This window comes from Mchenga conophoros, linkage group LG9 (assembly GCF_057382185.1).
Source record: "Mchenga conophoros isolate Kocher_MC1m ecotype Shallow Benthic linkage group LG9, M_conophoros_male_GT1.1, whole genome shotgun sequence".
In the NCBI taxonomy this organism is placed as follows: Eukaryota; Metazoa; Chordata; class Actinopteri; order Cichliformes; family Cichlidae; genus Mchenga; species Mchenga conophoros.
In genome coordinates, this window is record NC_140534.1 from 1789585 (window position 1) to 1812904 (window position 23320).

Genomic DNA, 23320 nt, shown 5'->3' on the forward strand with positions numbered 1-23320 from the left:
ATCTCAGCAAGCATTGGTGTTCGTGGCTTCCATTAAGTTTCGAGAGTCTCTTAGGTCTCCAAACAAGTCCATCCAAAACTGAGACCTGGGTATATAATTAATATTTAAGAATCAATTTAGCTTTGTTCTTGGTCATTTTATAGGGTTTGTTACATTTTGGTCCTATTTAAAACATGCCACAAATGGATGTCAAACAAAGTAATGCATATTAGTTTTCAATAAATATTGAAGCGACCCTGCAGTAATGTTCTTGTTAAAAATGCCGTATTCTTTTCACTCTGTTCTGTGTGTTGATTGTGAGGAGTGGAGAGTTTGGTCTGAGTTTTTCATTTTGTATTGGCGTCGTTAAATCTAGGCAAGCATGCTCATTTCGGCACAACAGCTGACGGTGACCATTTTGAGTTCCTGCAATAAAGTGACGGCTGTTAACGTCTATCTCATCCAACTTTTCAACACGTCCAGCAGGACGCTACTCTATTTTCTTAAATGCATGTAAAAAAAACCGATCTGATCAGCTTTCACTGTAGCTTACACCTACCAGACACAAATGTACCCACCTTCCTCTTCTGAAATAAGACCACCATGACTCGATGCGCTGATTCCCAGTAGATGATCCATAACTGTGGCTTGACGATCCAGCATAATAGTCCGTGTGCGCGTGACGGAGGGTACACTGTATGGCTGCCATAGTCCCATTCTCAGTCCCGAAGTCTGTTCGTAATCTCATTGGTATCACACCAAGACTCTTTACACAGTTTATATAATTGTGAGCTATAACAGCCGGGTTGTTGTTTGTTGCTCCACACACAAGCCACATCAGTCTTCTTGAAAAGCCATCTATACATCCTGACAGGGCCAAGCCAAAGGGTTTCAGTTTATCATAGCCATCTACATGCCATATGTAATTGGGCCCCATGGAGTGATACGTGCGTCTTGTGAACCTCCTTCGAGTTCTCAAAGCGATTCCTTGAGGATTTAGTTGTCTCAACAGCCTCATAACTACATCACGCTTGACACGCAGCTTGTGTTTTTGTTTGAGAACTTGCCACATGGTCCGATATCCAAACAATTGTCCTGGTCCTCGAAGCTCAGCCAAAATGGCACGCCTCACCTCAGGAAGTGGAGAATAGTTGCCTCGTCTGTGCAGTCCAGATTCTTTTAAATGCGTTTTCAGTGTACGCATACTAATTGAGATGTCACGATTACACTTGAGCATATCCAGTATCACCTCGTATGTATGTCCTGAATCAAAATATTCTCGCATAGCGACAGCTATGTTTGGGTCACCGCTAATGTTCATGTTTGAAAAAAAATGTGCTACAGGCAGAGTAACTTCCGGTTCCAAAGATGAACAGCGCGGACGTCCAATCAGTGATGTCTCCTGTTGCCGACTGGTACCTACCCTTTCCGTTTTTTTTAATGTAATTGTGCTTCTCAATTTGTTTTTGTGATTCTTCTTTTGTTTTTGTGCTTCTCAATTTTGTTTTTGTGTTTCTTAATTTGATTTTGTGATTCTCAGTTTTGTTTTTGTGCTTCTCAGTTTTGTTTTTGTGCTTCTCAATTTTGTTTTTGTGTTTCTCAATTTTGTTGTTGTATTTCTCAATTTTGTTGTTGTGTTTAGCAATTTGTTGGTGTGATTTGCACTTCAGGTCCACCGTACTAGGGGCCTCTGTAAATACATTTTTATTTATTCACCCCGCATAAAATGTAATAAATAAATTATAAAATACAAAAAACAACTATTTACATTTCAGCTTTTAACTATTTACATTTTCAGCTTTTTTCTTTTAAACAAATTTAAAGTGAAACAACACAAAACGCTGCAAACCACAACACAATTAAATATAAATTAAAATATGCAAAACAAAAAGAACATGCACATTCTCTGTCATATGGGCCGGGGATGATTTTTTGGGAGAGTGTTTTCCTGCTTTGAATTGCAACATTGGATTCACTGCATGAATAAACTTTCTGAATCCTTTATCATCTGCAACTTAAAATAGTTGTTGATGATTACTATACCTTTCTAATGTGACGTTGTTGTCCCTGGCTCTCTTTCTCTCTCTTTCCCTCCGGCTCTGTTCCTGTGCTACTGAGAGTGTAACTACTGCCCCTCCCCCCACTGCTCAGCACAAGGCTCGCGTGCTGAGTGAAGCGGAAAGAAAGTGCGAGAGAGAGGGCGAGAGAAAGAAAAAAAACCCGATGCCTCCCAATAAGGAGTCGGTTCGCGTCATTCACTTCAAAGAGCCGGCTCTGATGGACTTCCGGTGTCATGGTGGCGAGAGTAGCAGCATAAACAGGAGCTCCTGCATCGATAGCTAAAATAATCCGCAATTCAAGAATATAATTCATTAAAAGCGACTTTCCCTTTAAGAATAATGAGTGGAGATAAAAATAAGAAGGGACGAGCCCCAGGCCGAAGCTTAGAAACGCGACTTGAGAGTAAGACATATGAAACACGCTCCGAGCAAGAGGGCGAGAAGATGGCAGCGGAGGCCGCAACATCAGCGCTAGGCCCCCTCAGACAAGTGGTGAGTGAAGTAGTGGCGGAGGGCATGCAAGACCTTAAGGCAGAGATGAAGAAGGAGCTATCGCTCGTGAGAACAAGTTTGAAAGAGGACATGAAAGCCCAAATGAGCGAGTTAACACACGAGATAAATCAACAGGTTACCGCCGCCACAAGCAGGATCGAGGAGGCGGGGAAATGTCTGGAAGAAATTGAAAGAAACATGGTAGGGAAGGAGAAATGGGACATTGGAGTGAGGGATGCCATTGTTCAGCTGCTGGATAACCAGAGGCAGCTCCAAGAGAAGGTTACGGATTTGGAGGGGCGCTCACGCCGTAATAACATACGGATATATGGCATCCCTGAGAACATAGAAGGCACCTCCATGCTAAGGTATGTGGAAAGCATGATGATATCGGAGTTGGGGGACGATGTGGACTTGGGCAGCGAGAAGAACCTAGGGATAGAGAGAGCTCACCGGGCGCTGGGAGTGCAGCCGCCGCCGGGGGCGCCCCCTCGATCAACGGTGGTGCGCTTCTTAAAGTTCAATATTAAAGAACAAATCCTACGCGCTGCATGGAAGAAGCCTGTATATATAAAGGAGAAACGGATTTTCTTTGATCACGACTATGCCGAAAACATACAAATGAAGAGAAAAGAGTATGGCCCGGTTAAAAAAGTACTTAAAGAAAACGCCATCCGGTTCCAGACCCTGCTTGCTAAAATGCGGGTTCATTTTGACTCGGGAATGGTCCTATACAATAACGCGGAGGAAGCTGCGGCGGATCTAAGAAGACGCGGATACACGGTGGGACCGGTGGCCACAAGAAAGCCCAAAGGCATTACGGCGGAGATGATCAGCAGTATCCTACCGACGAGCGTGGGTGGGCCGCGACGCGCCGGGAATACAGCTGATCTACGCGGGAGCGCACGGGAAAAGCTGAAGGTTTTCCAGCGCACGGAGGACGTCGGTACGGAGGAGTAACACCTGCGCCCCACCCGCCCCGTTTCGCTGTTAAGATGAACATAAGACCAACGGAACAACAGGTGCACTGGGCTGCTGATCAATACAGGGGGATATATGGTTGGATGGCCTCCTCCCCTGGCCGTGATGGAATATGGCACGTCGATACCCCTTTGAGCATAGAGTGGTGAGGGTCCGATGCAGGTGACTCACATGTTTTTTGTTTTTGTTTTTTAGTTTCCCTTTTTCTTTTAAAATAGGAAACGAGAGGGGCCCCACGCTGTGGCATTTCCCCCAGACTGAGAGGAGAGAAAAAAAACCTCTCTTATGGAAGACCTGGTTTATTTGGTTAAGACAAGTTCTGTCTTTGTTCATGTGTGTTTATTATGTGTTCTGAGGGCTGGGAGTATTGTTATGTTGGTGCAGGAAAATAAGTTGGAAATATATAGAACATATGCGGTATTATAAGGTATTGTCTTTGAATGTAAATGGTATAAAGAATCCCATTAAGAGGAGTAAGATAGTTTCAAAGCTAAAAAGGGAAAAAATTGATATTGCATTTCTACAAGAAACGCATCTCTCAAAGGAAGAACATGAGAAGTGGAAGAGAATGGGATTCAAAAATATCTATTATGCCTCACATAGATCTGGCAAAAAAAGAGGAGTGGCCATCCTGATACCGAACAAGGTTGGTTTTGAGTTTACTGGAGAACATAAAGATAAAGAGGGAAGATTTGTGTTGGTGAAAGGGAAAATGGAACAGGAGGACGTCACACTGTGTAATATATATGCACCCCCTGGTAGTAGTACAGGGTTCTATAAGGAGATATTCAGTCTTATTGCTGCAGAAAGTGTTGGTACATGTATATGTGCAGGAGATTTTAATTTACTTCTCCATCCAAAATGGGATACAACTAGCCGAGACCGGAGGGGAACTAAATTAGAGAAACAAGTAAAAACAATGTTGTCTGAGTTGGGGCTTATAGATATATGGAGATATTTACACAAACATGAACACAAATTTACATTTTATTCAGCGAGACATGATATGTACTCGAGGATTGATTATTTCTTTACTTTTAGTAAAGATCTCCACAGAGTGAAGGATTGTATAATAGGACAAAGAGATTTATCTGATCATTCGGGACTAACTATGAAGATTGGGTTTAAAGCTAGCCCCAAAAACACCTTATGGAGGCTTAACACAGGTCTGTTAAATAATGACTTGTTTAAAAGAGAAATGGGACAGGAGTTAAAAACATATTTAGAACTCAATGACAATGGAACAGTTAATCCTACGATTTTATGGGATGCGGCTAAGGCATACCTTAGGGGTAAAATTATTGCAAAATGTGCAGTCCTAAAGAAGGTCAGAGCAAAAAAGCTGTCAGATTTGCAGGAAAATTTGGGAAAATTGGAACAATTGCACACCGTTACAAGGTGCCCCCAGGTATTGGAGCAGATGAGGCCGGTTAAACAGGAGATCCACAAAATTTTAAGTGAGGAAATTGAAAAAAAAATTAAAATATCATAGACAACGGTGGTATGAGGCAGGACCCAAAGCTGCTAGGCTATTATCATGGAGACTCAGGAGGCAACAACAGGAGAACACTATTCATAAAGTTCGAAATTTAAAAACAAATTAAAGCTGCAAGCAGCGTTATGAGGGCCCTCGCACCCCCGGCGCGTCGAGCCACGCCCAACACCTAAAACCAGCACGTCCGATCTGATGTCACATTGATGGAATTCATGCATTTAACCACCAGCTAAGATTTCAACTCATTCATTCATGATTAGTTAGTCGTTCCACTAGGTGGGGCTCTAACCATTATGTAAAAATGGCATAACAAACATTTCCGAGCTCGAGTCTCATCACGCCTATGAGCTTTGGGAGAGATTGGACATTGTGTTTTTGAGTGACAGCAGATTACTGCTTTTTGGCGAGTGATTGAAACTCTACGTGCCGCCATGACCACCCCGTTTCCCTGAACGTAAAAAGCTTCGCAATTTAACATCACAAAGGTCTTTAGATTCCACACACTGGAGAATGGTTCAATATGATGAAATCCCTTGGAGGAGTTCGTCAAAGTATGAAGCCTGAAAAGAGGGGAAAATGTTGCCAAAATTACACATTAATTTTAAAATGGCTGACTTCCTGTTGGATTTGGGATATTGCTCCAAGAGACTTTTTTGTACATCTTGATATTTCCCATAAGCTTACCAGGTTTCAGACTCATAGATAAAACACAGAGCAGGGGCTGTTGTTTTGAAATTTTGTAGGGGGCGCTGTGGAGCAATTTCGCGCTATTCAATGAAAATGATCACATGACAACAAAGCCTACATCCATTTGGAGGTGTGTGCCAAATTTCAAGCCTCTATAAACTTTCCAAGCCCCTCAAAAGCCACTTCATCTTTCATGGTGAACCGCGTTACCACCAGGGTGCGCCATTCACTTTAAAGTCACAATTTTTGCACTGAAGCATCACGAGGGACTGATGTTGATATTCACCGCTTTTGAGGTGGCCACGATGAACCTGTGAAAATCAGTACAACAAAATTAAAGCCATGACATTTCCTGTTGCCACTAGGTGGCGCTGTCCGTATTCCCGACAATGGGCACATCAATCTGTTCAGGGTCGGTCTGACATCATGCCTGTAAAGTCTGGTACTGATCAGACTGGATTTCATTGAGTTATACTAATTTCTTTCTTCATGGCGTGACATCAAAGTTCGCCATGCTGCTGGGGTCACACCCTTTCGCGAAAAGTCACAGTTTTCACTGTAACCCAAGACCAACTCCTTAAGGCTTTCCTGGAGAAATTTGAGGCTGCAGATGTCACCCATCACAATACTGTACCCCAAAGTGTAAAACATGACATTTCCTGTTCCCACTAGGTGGCGCTGTCCCTGATGTAAAATATGGCAGTTGTAATATGTTCAGGGGTGGAGCCTTATCATATGTGTTCACTTTGGTCAAGGTCAGAAAATGTATGACAGAATGAGAGGCAATAAGATTTTCATGGCGAGTCATCGAAATTCGCCATGGCGCCACGGCCTCATGGTATTGTGAAAACTCAAAAGCTCCGCAATTTAACATGGCATAAGGGTGTAGTTGGCACTGACCAAATATGAAGGTTATGAAATCAAACCCCAAGGAGGAGTTCGTTAAAGTTCGAGGCATGGAAACGGTAAAATCAGAGCCAAAATGTCACATTCAATCCAAAATGGCGGACTTCCTGTTGGGTTTAGGACATTGCCATAATAGACTTTTTTGTTCGACTCTGAACGTTATATAGGTGTACCGACTTTCAAACATGTAGGTGATACCCATACCGGGGGCTCGCATTTTTCATTTTTCTAGGTGGCGCTACTGAGCTAATTTTCCCTGGCCATGTCTGAGAACATTAAAATACGTAAATTTTCACCAGACCTGACGCGTGTGCAAAATTTCATGAGTTTTCGAGCATGTTTAGGTCCTCAAAAGGCCGATTCATTTGCCGAAATAATAATAATAATAATAATTAAAGCTGCAAGCAGCGTTATGAGGGCCCTCGCACCCCCGGCGTGTCGAGCCATGCCCAACACCTGAAACCAGCACGTCCGATCTGATGTCACATTGATGGAATTCATGCATTTAACCACCAGTTAACATTTCATTTGGTTCAACCATGAGTATAGTCGTCCCACTAGGTGGCGCTCTAACCATTATAGACAAAGGGCATAACAAACATTTCCGAGCTCGAGTCTCATCACGCCTGCGACCTTTGGGAGAGATTGGACTTTGTGTCTTTGAGTGACAGCAGATTACTGCTTTTTGGCGAGTGATTGAAACTCCACGTGCCGCCATGACCACCCCGTTTCCTTGAACGTAAAAAGCTTCGCAATTTAACATCACAAAGGTCTTTAGATTCCACACACTGGAGAATGGTTCAATATGATGAAATCCCTTGGAGGAGTTCGTCAAAGTATGAAGCCTGAAAAGAGGGGCAAATGTCGCCAAAATTACACATTAATTTTAAAATGGCTGACTTCCTGTTGGATTTGGGATATTGCTCCAAGAGACTTTTTTGTACATCTTGATATTTTCCATAATCTTACCAGGTTTCAGACTCATAGATAAAACACAGAGCTGGGGCTGATGTTTTGAAATTTTGTAGGGGGCGCTGTGGAGCAATTTCGCGCTATTCAATGAAAATGATCACATGACAACAACGCCTACATCCATTTGGAGGTGTGTGCCAAATTTCAAGCCTCTATAAACTTTCCAAGCCCCTCAAAAGCCACTTCATCTTTCATGGTGAACAGCGTTGCCACCAGGGTGCGCCGTTCAGTTTAAAGTCACAATTTTTGCACTGAAGCATCACGAGGGACTGATGTTGATATTCACCGCTTTTGAGGTGGCCACGATGAACCTGTGAAAATCAGTACAACAAAATTAAAGCCATGACATTTCCTGTGGCCACTAGGTGGCGCTGTCCGTATTTCCGACAATGGGCACATCAATCTGTTCAGGGCGGGTCTGACATCATGCCTGTAAAGTCTGGTACTGATCAGACTGGATTTCATTGAGTTATACTAATTTGTTTCTTCATGGCGTGACATCAAAGTTCGCCATGCTGCTGGGGTCACACCCTTTTGCGAAAACTCACAGTTTTCACTGTAACCCAAGACCAACTCCTTAAGGCTTTCCTGGAGAAATTTGAGGCTGCAGATGTCACCCATCACTATACTGTACCCCAAAGTGTAAAACATGACATTTCCTGTTCCCACTAGGTGGCGCTGTCCTTGATGTCAAATATGGCAGTTGAAATATGTTCAGGGATGGAGCCTTATCATATGTGTGCTCTTTGGTCCAGATCGGAACATGTATGACAGAATGAGAGGCAATAAGATTTTCATGGCGAGTCATCGAAATTCGCCATGGCGCCACGGCCTCATAGTATTGTGAAAACTCAAAAGCTCCGCAATTTAACATGGCACAAGGGTGTAGTTGACACTGTCCAAATTTGAAGTTTATAGGACCAAATCCCAAGGAGGAGTTCGTTAAAGTACAAGGCATGGAAACGGTAAAATCAGAGCCAAAATGTCACCTTCAATCCAAAATGGCGGACTTCCTGTTGGGTTTAGGACATTGCCATAATAGACTTTTTTGTTCGACTCTGAACGTTATATAGGTGTACCGACTTTCAAACGTGTAGGTCATACCCATACCGGGGGCTCGCGTTTTTCATTTTTCTAGGTGGCGCTACTGAGCTAATTTTCCCTGGCCATGTCTGGGACCATTAAAATACGTAAATTTTCACCAGACCTGACGCGTGTGCAAAATTTCATGAGTTTTCGAGCATGTTTAGGCCCTCAAACGGCCAATTCATTTGCCGGAATAATAATAATAATAATAATAATAATAATAATAATAATAATAATAAACAGAGCAATTACAATAGGGCCTTCGCACTATCAGTGCTCGGGCCCTAATAAACAGAGCAATTACAATAGGGCCTTCGCACTGTCAGTGCTCGGGCCCTAATAAGAAACGGAGCAGATACAATAGGGCCTTCGCACTCTCGGTGCTCGGGCCCTAATTAAAGCTGCAAGCAGCGTTATGAGGGCCCTCGCACCCCCGGCGCGTCGAGCCACGCCCAACACCTAAAACCAGCACGTCCGATCTGATGTCACATTGATGGAATTCATGCATTTAACCACCAGCTAACATTTCAACTCATTCATTCATGATTTGTTAGTCGTTCCACTAGGTGGCGCTCTAACCCTTATGCACAAATGGCATAACAAACATTTCCGAGCTCGAGTCTCATCACGCCTATGAGCTTTGGGAGAGATTGGACATTGTGTTTTTGAGTGACAGCAGATTACTGCTTTTTGGCGAGTGATTCAAACTCTAAGTGCCACCATAACCACCCCGTTTCACTGAACGTAAAAAGCTTCGCAATTTAACATCACAAAGGTCTTTAGATTCCACACACTGGAGATTGGTTCAATATGATGAAATCCCTTGGAGGAGTTCGTCAAAGAACGGTGCCTGGAAAGAGGGGAAAATGTTGCCAAAATTGCACATTAATTTTAAAATGGCTGACTTCCTGTTGGATTTTGGATATTGCTCCAAGAGACTTTTTTGTACATCTTGATATCTCCTATAAGCTTACCAGGTTTCAGACTCATACATAAAACACAGAGCTGGGGCTGTGGTTTTGAAATTTTGTAGGGGGCGCTGTGGAGCCATTTCGCGCTATTCAATAAAAATGATCACATGACAACAAAGCCTTCATCAATTTGGAGGGGTGTGCTAAATTTAAAGCCTCTATATACTATCCAAGCCCCTCAAAAGCCACTTCATCTTTCATGGTGGACCGCGTTGCCACCAGGGTGCGCCGTTCAGTTTAAAGTCACAATTTTTGCACTGAAGCATCACGAGGGACTGATGTTGATATTCACCGCTTTTGAGGTGGCCACTATGAACCTGTGAAAATCAGTACAACAAAATTAAAGCCATGACATTTCCTGTTGCCACTAGATGGCGCTGTCCGTATTCCCGACAATGGGCACATCAATCTGTTCAGGGCGGGTCTGACATCATGCCTGTAAAGTCTGGTACTGAACAGACTGGATTTCATTGAGTTATACTAATTTGTTTCTTCATGGCGTGACATCAAAGTTCGCCATGCTGCTGGGGTCACACCCTTTTGCGAAAAGTCACAGTTTTCACTGTAACCCAAGACCAACTCCTTAAGGCTTTCCTGGAGAAATTTGAGGCTGCAGGTGTCACCCATCACTATACTGTACCCCAAAGTGTAAAACATGACATTTCCTGTTCCCACTAGGTGGCGCTGTCCCTGGTGTCAAATATGGCAGTTGAAATATGTTCAGGGGTGGAGCCTTATCATATGTGTTCACTTTGGTCAAGGTCAGAAAATGTATGACAAAATGAGAGGCAATAAGATTTTCATGGCGAGTCATCGAAATTCGCCATGGCGCCACGGCCTCATAGTATTGTGAAAACTCAAAAGCTCCGCAATTTAACATGGCACAAGGGTGTAGTTGACACTGTCCAAATTTGAAGTATATAGGACCAAATCCCAAGGAGGAGTTCGTTAAAGTTCGAGGCATGGAAATGGCAAAATTAGAGCCAAAATGTCACCTTCTCTTCCAAATGGCGGACTTCCTGTTGGGTTTAGGACATTGCCATAATAGACTTTTTTGTTCTACTCTGAACATTATATAGGTGTACCGACTTTCAAACATGTAGGTCATACCCATACCGGGGGCTCGCGTTTTTCATTTTTCTAGGTGGCGCTACTGAGCTAATTTTCCCTGGCCATGTCTGAGAACATTAAAATACGTAAATTTTCACCAGACCTGACGCGTGTGCAAAATTTCATGAGTTTTCGAGCATGTTTAGGCCCTCAAACGGCCAATTCATTTGCCGAAATAATAATAATAATAATAAACAGAGCAATTACAATAGGGCCTTCGCACTGTCAGTGCTCGGGCCCTAATTAAAGCTGCAAGCAGCGTTATGAGGGCCCTCGCACCCCATCGCGTCGAGCCACGCCCAACACCTACAACCAGCACCTCCGATCTGATGTCACATTGATGGAATTCATGCATTTAACCACCAGCTAACATTTCATCTCATTCAATCATCATTATAGTCGTCCCACTAGGTGGCGCTCTAACCATTACTGACAAATGGCATAACAAACATTTCCTAGCTCGAGTCTCATCACGCCTGCGACCTTTGGGAGAGTTTGGACATTTTGATTTTGAGTGACAGCAGATTACTGCTTTTTGGCGAGTGATTGAAACTCCACGTGCCGCCATGACAACCCCGTTTCCCTGAACGTAAAAAGCTTCGCAATTTAACATCACAAAGGTCTTTAGATTCCACACACTGGAGATTGGTTCATAATGATGAAATCCCTTGGAGGAGTTCGTCAAAGAACGGTGCCTGGAAAGAGGGGAAAATGTTGCCAAAATTGCACATTAATTTTAAAATGGCTGACTTCCTGTTGGATTTGGGATATTGCTCCAAGAGACTTTTTTGTACATCTTGATATCTCCTATAAGCTTACCAGGTTTCAGACTCATACATAAAACACAGAGCTGGGGCTGTGGTTTTGAAATTTTGTAGGGGGCGCTGTGGAGCCATTTTGGGATATTCAATGAAAATGATCACATAACAACAAAGCCTTAAGCACATTGGAGGTGTGGGCCAAATTTCAAGACTTTTTAAACTTTCCAAGCCCCTCAAAAACCACTTCATTTTTCATGGTGAACAGCGTTGCCACCAGGGTGCACCGTTCAGTATAAAGTCACAATTTTCGCACTGCAGCATCATGAAGGACTGACGGTGACATTCACCGCTTTTGAGGTATCCACAATGAACCTGTGAAAATCAGTACAACAAAGTGTAAGACATGACATTTCCTGTTCCCACTAGGTGGCGCTCTTCATATTCCTGACAATGGGCACATCAATTTGTTCAGGGCGGGTCTGATATCATGCCTGTAAAGTCTGGTACTAATCAGACTGGATTTCATGGAGTTATACTAATTTGTTTCTTCATGGCGAGATATCAAAGTTCGCCATGCTGCTGAGGTCACACCCTTTCGTGAAAAGTCACAGTTTTCACTGTACCCCAAGACCAACTCCTTACGCCTTTCCTGGAGAAATTTGAGGCTGCAGATGTCACCCATCACAATACTGTACCCCAAAGTGTAAAACATGACATTTCCTGTTCCCACTAGGTGGCGCTGTCGCTCACGTCAAATATGGCAGTTGAAATATGTTCAGGGCTGGAGCCTTATCATATGTGTGCTCTTTGGTCCAGATCGGACAATGTATGACAGAATGAGAGGCAATAAGATTTTCATGGCGAGTCATCGAAATTCGCCGTGGCGCCACGGCCTCATGGTATTGTGAAAACTCAAAAGCTCCGCAATTTAACATGGCACAAGGGTGTAGTTGGCACTGACCAAATATGAAGCTTATACGACCAATTTCCAAGGAGGAGTTCGTTAAAGTTCGAGGCATGGAAACGACAAAATTAGAGCCAAAATGTCACCTTCACTTCTAAATTGCGGACTTCCTGTTGGGTTTGCATCAATGGGCCCACTGACTTTTTTGTTCGGCTCGTCATGATACACATGTGTGCCAAATTTCATACATGTAGCTCAAACCATGTGGTCGTAGGGCTGCATTTAACAAGGCATAGGTGGCGCTCTAGAGCCATTTCCCAGTGCTCATAAGTAAAACCATTAAAATACAAAATTTTTCACCAGACCTGGCATGTCTGCAAAATTTCATGAGTTTTTGAGCATGTTTAGGCCCTCAAAAAGGCCCTTGTTTGGGGTGAATAATAATAATAATAAGAAACGGAGCAGATACAATAGGGCCTTCGCACAGTCAGTGCTCGGGCCCTAATTAAAGCTGCAAGCAGCGTTATGAGGGCCCTCGCACCCCCGGCACGTCGAGCCACGCCCAACACCTAAAACCAGCACGTCCGATCTGATGTCACATTGATGGAATTCATGCATTTAACCACCAGCTAACATTTCAACTCATTCATTCATGATTAGTTAGTCGTTCCACTAGGTGGCGCTCTAACCATTATGTACAAATGGCATAACAAACATTTCCGAGCTCGAGTCTCATCACGCCTGCGACCTTTGGGAGAGATTGGATATTGTGTTTTTGAGTGACAGCAGATTACTGCTTTTTGGCGAGTGATTCAAACTCTAAGTGCCGCCATAACCACCCCTTTTCCCTGAACGTAAAAAGCTTCGCAATTTAACAACACAAAGGTCTTTGGATTCCACACACTGAAGAATAGTGCAATATGATGAAATCCCTTGGAGGAGTTCGTCAAAGAACGGTGCCTGGAAAGAGGGCAAAATGTCACAAAAATTACACATTAATTTTAAAATGGCTGACTTCCTGTTAGATTTGGGATATTGCTCCAAGAGACTTTTTTGTACATCTTGATATCTCCTATAAGCTTACCAGGTTTCAGACTCATACATAAAACACAGAGCTGGGGCTGTGATTTTGAAATTTTGTAGGGGGCGCTGTGGAGCCATTTTGGGATATTCAATGAAAATGATCACATAACAACAAAGCCTTAAGCACATTGGAGGTGTGGGCCAAATTTCAAGACTTTTTAAACTTTCCAAGCCCCTCAAAAATCACTTCATTTTTCATGGTGAACAGCGTTGCCACCAGGGTGCACCGTTCAGTATAAAGTTACAATTTTTGCACTGCAGCATCATGAAGGACTGACGGTGACATTCACCGCTTTTGAGGTATCCACAATGAACCTGTGAAAATCAGTACAACAAAGTGTAAGACGTGACATTTCCTGTTCCCACTAGGTGGCGCTCTTCATATTCCTGACAATGGGCACATCAATTTGTTCAGGGCGGGTCTGATATCATGCCTGTAAAGTCTGGTACTAATCAGACTGGATTTCATGGAGTTATACTAATTTGTTTCTTCATGGCGAGATATCAAAGTTCGCCATGCTGCTGAGGTCACACCCTTTCGTGAAAAGTCACAGTTTTCACTGTACCCCAAGACCAACTCCTTACGCCTTTCCTGGAGAAATTTGAGGCTGCAGATGTCACCCATCACAATATTGTACCCCAAAGTGTAAAACATGACATTTCCTGTTCCCACTAGGTGGCGCTGTCGCTGACGTCAAATATGGCAGTTGAAATATGTTCAGGGCTGGAGCCTTATCATATGTGTGCTCTTTGGTCCAGATCGGACAATGTATGACAGAATGAGAGGCAATAAGATTTTCATGGCGAGTCATCGAAATTCGCCATGGCGCCACGGCCTCATAGTATTGTGAAAACTCAAAAGCTCCGCAATTTACCATTAAAATACAAAATTTTTCACCAGACCTGGCATGTGTGCAAAATTTCATGAGTTTTTGAGCATGTTTAGGCCCTCAAAAAGGCCCTTGTTTGGGGTGAATAATAATAATAATAATAATAATAATAATAATAAGAAACGGAGCAGATACAATAGGGCCTTCGCACTCTCGGTGCTCGGGCCCTAATTAAAGCTGCAAGCAGCGTTATGAGGGCCCTCGCACCCCCGGCACGTCGAGCCACTGCCAACACCTCAAACCGGCAAGTCCGATGTGATGTCACATTGATGGATTTCATGCTTTTAATCACCAGCTAACATTTCATCTTATTCAACCAGGATTATAGTCATGCCACTAGGTGGCGCTCTAACCATTATTGACAAATAGCATAACAAACATTTCCGAGCTTGAGTCTCATCACACCTGCGACCTTTGGGAGAGATTGGACATTGTGTTTTTTAGTGACAGCAGATTACTGCTTTTTGCGAGTGATTGAAACTCTACGTGCCGCCATGACCACCCCGTTTCCCTGAACGGAAAAAGCTTCGCAATTTAACATCACAAAGGTCTTTAGATTCTACACACTGAAGAATGCTTCAATATGATGAAATCCCTTGGAGGAGTTCGTCAAAGTATGAGGCCTGAAAAGGGGGGAAAATGTCATCAAAATTACACATTAATTTTAAAATGGCTGACTTCCTGTTGGATTTGGGATATTGCTCCAAGAGACTTTTTTGTACATCTTGATATCTTACACAAGCTTACCAAGTGTCAGACTCATAGATGAAACACAGAGCAGGGGCTGATGTTTTGAAATATTGTAGGGGGCGCTGTGGAGCCATTTTGCGCTATTCAAGGAAAATGGTTACATAACAACAATGCCTTCATCCATTTGGAGGTGTGTGCCAAATTTCAAGCCTCTATAAACTTTCCAAGCCCCTTAAAAGCCACTTCATCTTTCATGATGAACCGCGTTGCCACCAGGGTGCGCCTTACAGTTTAAAGTCACAATTTTTGCACTGAAGCATCACGAGGGACTGATGGTGATATTCACCGCTTTTGAGGTGGCCACGATCAACCTGTGAAAATCAGTACAACAAAGTTAAAGCCATGACATTTCCTGTTGCCACTAGGTGGCGCTGTCCGTATTTCCGACAATGGGCACGTCAATCTGTTCAGGGCGGGTCTGACATCATGCCTGTAAAGTCTGGTACTGATCAGACTGGATTTCATTGAGTTATACTAATTTGTTTCTTCATGGCGTGACATCAAAGTTCGCCATGCTGCTGGGGTCACACCCTTTCGCGAAAACTCACAGTTTTCACTGTAACCCAAGACCAACTCCTTAAGGCTTTCCTGGAGAAATTTGAGGCTGCAGATGTCACCCATCACTATACTGTACCCCAAAGTGTAAAACATGACATTTCCTGTTCCCACTAGGTGGCGCTGTCCTTGAGGTCAAATATGGCAGTTGAAATATGTTCAGGGGTGGAGCCTTATCATATGTGTTCACTTTGGTCAAGGTCAGAAGATGTATGACAAAATGAGAGGCAATAAGATTTTCATGGCGAGTCATCGAAATTCGCCATGGCGCCACGGCCTCATAGTATTGTGAAAACTCAAAAGCTCCGCAATTTAACATGGCACAAGGGTGTAGTTGACACTGTCCAAATTTGAAGTTTATAGGACCAAATCCCAAGGAGGAGTTCGTTAAAGTTCGAGGCATGGAAATGGCAAAATTAGAGCCAAAATGTCACCTTCTCTTCCAAATGGCGGACTTCCTGTTGGGTTTGCGTCAATGGGCCCACAGACTTTTTTGTTCGTCTTGGAATGATACACATGTGTGCCAAATTTCATACATGTAGCTCAAACGATGTGGTCGTAGGGCTGCATTTAACAAGGCATAGGTGGCGCTCTAGAGCCATTTCCCAGTGCTCATAAGTAAAACCATTAAAATACAAAATTTTTCACCAGACCTGGCATGTGTGCAAAATTTCATGAGTTTTTGAGCATGTTTAGGCCCTCAAAAAGGCCCTTGTTTGGGGTGAATAATAATAATAATAATAATAATAATAATAATAATAATAATAATAATAATAATAATAATAATAAGAAACGGAGCAGATACAATAGGGCCTTCGCACTGCTTTTTGGCGAGTGATTCAAACTCTAAGTGCCGCCATAACCACCCCGTTTCCCTGGACGTAAAAAGCTTCGCAATTTAACATCACAAAGGTCTTTAGATTCCACAAACTGCAGATCGGTCCAATCTGATGAAATCCCTTGGAGGAGTTCGTCAAAGTATGAGGCCTGAAAAGGGGGGAAAATGTCATCAAAATTACACATGAATTTTAAAATGGCTGACTTCCTGTTGGATTTGGGATATTGCTCCAAGAGACTTTTTTGTACATCTTGATATCTCCTATAAGCTTACCAGGTTTAAGACTCATACATAAAACACAGAGCTGGGGCTGATGTTTTGAAATTTCGTAGGGGGCGCTGTGGAGCCATTTTGCGCTATTCAATGAAAATGATCACATAACAACAAAGCCTTATGCACATTGGAGGTGTGCGCCAAATTTCAAGACTTTTTAAACTTTCCAAGCCCCTCAAAAGCCACTTCATTTTTCATGGTGAACAGCGTTGCCACCAGGGTGCGCCGTTCAGTTTAAACTCACAATTTTTGCACTAAAGCATCATGAAGGACTGATGGTGATATTCACCGCTTTTGAGGTGGTCACAATGAACCTGTGAAAATCAGTACAACAAAGTGTAAGACATGACATTTCCTGTTCCCACTAGGTGGCGCTCTTCATATTCCTGACAATGGGCACATCAATCTGTTCAGGGCGCGTCTGACATCATGCCTGTAAAGTCTGGTACTGATCAGACTGGATTTCATTGAGTTATACTAATTTGTTTCTTCATGGCGTGACATCAAAGTTCGCCATGCTGCTGGGGTCACACCCTTTCGCGAAAACTCACAGTTTTCACTGTAACCCAAGACCAACTCCTTAAGGCTTTCCTGGAGAAATTTGAGGCTGCAGATGTCACCCATCACTATACTGTACCCCAAAGTGTAAAACATGACATTTCCTGTTCCCACTAGGTGGCGCTGTCCTTGATGTCAAATATGGCAGTTGAAATATGTTCAGGGCTGGAGCCTTATCATATGTGTTCACTTTGGTCAAGGTCAGAAATTGTATGACAAAATGAGAGGCAATAAGATTTTCATGGCGAGTCATCGAAATTCGCCATGGCGCCACGGCCTCATAGTATTGTGAAAACTCAAAAGCTCCGCAATTTAACATGGCACAAGGGTGTAGTTGGCACTGACCAAATATGAAGCTTATACGACCAAATCCCAAGGAGGAGTTCGTTAAAGTTCGAGGCATGGAAATGGCAAAATTAGAGCCAAAATGTCAGCTTCACTTCCAAATGGCGGACTTCCTGTTGGGTTTGCGTCAATGGGCCCACTGACTTTTTTGTTCGTCTTGGCATGATACACATGTGTGCCAAATTTCATACATGTAGCTGAAACGATGTGGTCGTAGGGCTGCATTTAACAAGGCATAGGTGGCGCTGTAGAGCCATTTCCCAGTGCTCATATGTAAAACCATTAAAATACAAAATTTTTCACCAGACCTGGCATGTGTGCAAAATTTCATGAGTTTTTGAGCATGTTTAGGCCCTCAAAAAGGCCCTTGTTTGGGGTGAATAATAATAATAATAATAATAATAATAATAATAATAATAATAATAATAATAAGAAACGGAGCAGATACAATAGGGCCTTCGCACTCTCGGTGCTCGGGCCCTAATAATAATAATAATTAAAGCTGCAAGCAGCGTTATGAGGGCCCTCGCACCCCCGGCGCGTCGAGCCACGCCCAACACCTAAAACCAGCACCTCCGATCTGATGTCACATTGATGGAATTCATGCATTTAACCACCAGCTAACATTTCAACTCATTCATTCATGATTAGCTAGTCGTTCCACTAGGTGGCACTCTAACCATTATGTACAAATGGCATAACAAACATTTCCGAACTCGAGTCTCATTATGCCTGTGACCTTTGGGTGAGATTGGACATTGTGTTTTTGAGTAACAGCAGATTACTGCGTTTTGGAGAGTGATTGAGAGTCTACGTGCCGCCATAACCACCCCGTTTCCCTGAACGTAAAAAGCTTCGCAATTTAACAACACAAAGGTCTTTGGATTCCACACACTGAAGAATAGTGCAATCTGATGAAATCCCTTGGAGGAGTTCGTCAAAGAACGATGCCTGAAAAGAGGGGAAAATGTTGCCAAAATTGCACATTAATTTTAAATTGGCTGACTTCCTGTTGGATTTGGGATATTGCTCCAAGAGACTTTTTTGTACATCTTGATATCTCCTATAAGCCTACCAAGTGTCAGATTCATACATAAAACACAGAGCAGGGGCTGTGGTTTTGAAATTTTGTAGGGGGCGCTGTGGAGCCATTTTGGGATATTCAATGAAAATGATCACATGCCAACAAAGCCTTCATCCATTTGGAGGTGTGTGCCAAATTTCAAGCCTCTATAAACTTGCCAAGACCCTCAAAAGCCACTTCATCTTTCATGTTGAACAGCGTTGCCACCAGGGTGCGCCGTTCAGTTTAAACTCACAATTTTTGCACTGAAGCATCACGAGGGACTGATGGTGATATTCACCGCTTTTGAGGTGGCCACAATGAACCTGTGAAAATCAGTACAACAAAATTAAAGCCATGACATTTCCTGTTGCCACTAGGTGGCGCTGTCCGTATTTCCGACAATGGGCACGTCAATCTGTTCAGGGCGGGTCTGACATCATGCCTGTAAAGTCTGGTACTGATCAGACTGGATTTCATTGAGTTATACTAATTTGTTTCTTCATGGCGTGACATCAAAGTTCGCCATGCTGCTGGGGTCACACCCTTTCGCAAAAACTCACAGTTTTCACTGTAACCCAAGACCAACTCCTTAAGGCTTTCCTGGAGAAATTTGAGGCTGCAGATGTCACCCATCACTATACTGTACCCCAAAGTGTAAAACATGACATTTCCTGTTCCCACTAGGTGGCGCTGTCCTTGATGTCAAATATGGCAGTTGAAATATGTTCAGGGGTGGAGCCTTATCATATGTGTGCTGTTTGGTCCAGATCGGAACATGTATGACAGAATGAGAGGCAATAAGATTTTCTTGGCGAGTCATCGAAATTCGCCATGGCGTCACGGCCTCATAGTATTGTGAAAACTCAAAAGCTCCGCAATTTAACATGGCACAAGGGTGTAGTTGACACTGTCCAAATTTCAAGTTTATAGGACCAAATCCCAAGGAGGAGTTCGTTAAAGTACAAGGCATGGAAACGGTAAAATCAGACCCAAAATCTCACCTTCAATCCAAAATGGCGGACTTCCTGTTGGGTTTAGGACATTGCCATAATAGACTTTTTTGTTCGACTCTGAACGTTATATAGGTGTACCGACTTTCAAACATGTAGGTCATACCCATACCGGGGGCTCGCGTTTTTCATTTTTCTAGGTGGCGCTACTGAGCTAATTTTCCCTGGCCATGTCTGGGAACATTAAAATACGTAAATTTTCACCAGACCTGACGCGTGTGCAAAATTTCATGAGTTTTCGAGCATGTTTAGGCCCTCAAACGGCCAATTCATTTGCCGGAATAATAATAATAATAATAATAATAATAATAATAATAATAATTAAAGCTGCAAGCAGCGTTATGAGGGCCCTCGCACCCTGGCGTGTCGAGCCACGCCCAACACCTAAAACCAGCACGTCCGATGTGATGTCACATTGATGGAATTCATGCATTTAACCACCAGCTAACATTTCATCTCATTGAACCATGATTATAGTCGTCCCACTAGGTGGCGCTCTAACTATTACCGACAAATGGCATAACAAACATTTCCGAGCTCGAGTCTCATCACACCTGCGACGTTTGGGAGAGATTGGATATTGTGTTTTTGAGTGACAGCATATTACTGCTTTTTCGTGAGTGATTGAAACTCTAAGTGCCGCCATGACCACCCCGTTTCCCTGAACGTAAAAAGCTTCGCAATTTAACATCACAAAGGTCTTTAGATTCCACAAACTTCAGATCGGACCAATCTGATGAAATCCCTTGGAGGAGTTCGTCAAAGTACGGTGCCTGAAAAGAGGGGAAAATGTCGCCAAAATTACACATTAATTTTAAAATGGCTGACTTCCTGTTGGATTTGGGATATTGCTCCAAGAGACTTTTTTGTACATCTTGATATCTCCTATAAGCTTACCAGGTTTAAGACTCATACATAAAACACAGAGCTGGGGCTGATGTTTTGAAATTTCGTAGGGGGCGCTGTGGAGCCATTTCGCGCTATTCAATGAAAATGATCACATAACAACAAAGCCTTATGCACATTGGAGGTGTGCGCCAAATTTCAAGACTTTTTAAACTTTCCAAGCCCCTCAAAAGCCACTTCATTTTTCATGGTGAACAGCGTTGCCACCAGGGTGCGCCGTTCCGTATAAAGTCACAATTTTTGCACTGAAGCATCACAAGGGACTGATGGTGATATTCACCGCTTTTGAGGTGGCCACGATGAACCTGTGAAAATCAGTACAACAAAATTAAAGCCATGACATTTCCTGTTCCCACTAGGTGGCGCTGTCCGTATTCCCGACAATGGGCACATCAATCTGTTCAGGGCGGGTCTGACATCATGCCTGTAAAGTCTGGTACTGATCAGACTGGATTTCATTGAGTTATACTAATTTGTTTCTTCATGGCGTGACATCAAAGTTCGCCATGCTGCTGGGGTCACACCCTTTTGCGAAAACTCACAGTTTTCACTGTAACCCAAGACCAACTCCTTAAGGCTTTTCTGGAGAAATTTGAGGCTGCAGATGTCACCCATCACAATACTGTACCCCAAAGTGTAAAACATGACATTTCCTGTTCCCACTAGGTGGCGCTGTCCCTGATGTAAAATATGGCAGTTGAAATATGTTCAGGGATGGAGCCTTATCATATGTGTTCACTTTGGTCAAGGTCAGAAAATGTATGACAAAATGAGAGGCAATAAGATTTTCATGGCGAGTCATCGAAATTCGCCATGGCGCCACGGCCTCATGGTATTGTGAAAACTCAAAAGCTCCGCAATTTAACATGGCATAAGGGTGTAGTTGGCACTGACCAAATATGAAGGTTATGAAATCAAACCCCAAGGAGGAGTTCGTCAAAGTTCGAGGCATGGAAATGGTAAAATTAGAGCCAAAATGTCACCTTCAATCCAAAATGGCGAACTTCCTGTTGGGTTTAGGACATTGCCATAATAGACTTTTTTGTTCGACTCTGAACATTATATAGGTGTACCGACTTTCAAACATGTAGGTCATACCCATACCGGGGGCTCGCGTTTTTCATTTTTCTAGGTGGCGCTACTGAGCTAATTTTCCCTGGCCATGTCTGAGAACATTAAAATATGTAAATTTTCACCAGACCTGACGCGTGTGCAAAATTTCATGAGTTTTCGAGCATGTTTAGGCCCTCAAACGGCCAATTCATTTGCCGAAATAATAATAATAATAATAATAATAATAATAATAATAATAATAATAATAATAAACAGAGCAATTACAATAGGGCCTTCGCACTGTCAGTGCTCGGGCCCTAATTAAAGCTGCAAGCAGCGTTATGAGGGCCCTCGCACCCCCGGCGCGTCGAGCCACGCCCAACACCTAAAACCAGCACGTCCGATCTGATGTCACATTGATGGAATTCATGCATTTAACCACCAGCTAACATTTCAACTCATTCATTCATGATTAGTTAGTCGTTCCACTAGGTGGCGCTCTAACCATTATGTACAAATGGCATAACAAACACTTCCGAGCTCGAGTCTAATCACACCTGAGACGTTTGGGAGAGATTGGACATTGTGTTTTTGAGTGACAGCAGATTACTGCTTTTTGGCGAGTGATTCAAACTCTAAGTGCCGCCATAACCACCCCGTTTCCCTGGACGTAAAAAGCTTCGCAATTTAACATCACAAAGGTCTTTAGATTCCACAAACTGCAGATCGGTCCAATCTGATGAAATCCCTTGGAGGAGTTCGTCAAAGAACGATGCCTGAAAAGAGGGGAAAATGTTGCCAAAATTGCACATTAATTTTAAAATGGCTGACTTCCTGTTGGATTTGGGATATTGCTCCAAGAGACTTTTTTGTACATCTTGATATCTCCTATAAGCCTACCAGGTTTCAGATTCATACATAAAACACAGAGCTGGGGCTGTGGTTTTGAAATTTTGTAGGGGGCGCTGTGGAGCCATTTTGGGATATTCAATGAAAATGATCACATGACAACAAAGCCATCGTCACATTGGAGGTGTGTGCCAAATTTCAAGCCTCTATAAACTTGCCAAGACCCTCAAAAGCCACTTCATCTTTCATGGTGAACCGCGTTGCCACCAGGGTGCGCCGTTCAGTTTAAAGTCACAATTTTTGCACTAAAGCATCATCAAGGACTGATGGTGATATTCACCGCTTTTGAGGTGGCCACTATGAACCTGTGAAAATCAGTACAACAAAGTGTAAGACATGACATTTCCTCTTCCCACTAGGTGGCGCTCTTCATATTCCTGACAATGGGCACATCAATCTGTTCAGGGCGGGTGTGACATCATGCCTGTAAAGTCTGGTACTAATCAGACTGGATTTCATTGAGTTATACTAATTTGTTTCTTCATGGCGTGACATCAAAGTTCGCCATGCTGCTGGGGTCACACCCTTTCGCGAAAACTCACAGTTTTCACTGTAACCCAAGACCAACTCCTTAAGGCTTTCCTGGAGAAATTTGAGGCTGCAGATGTCACCCATCACAATACTGTACCCCAAAGTGTAAAACATGACATTTCCTGTTCCCACTAGGTGGCGCTGTCCTT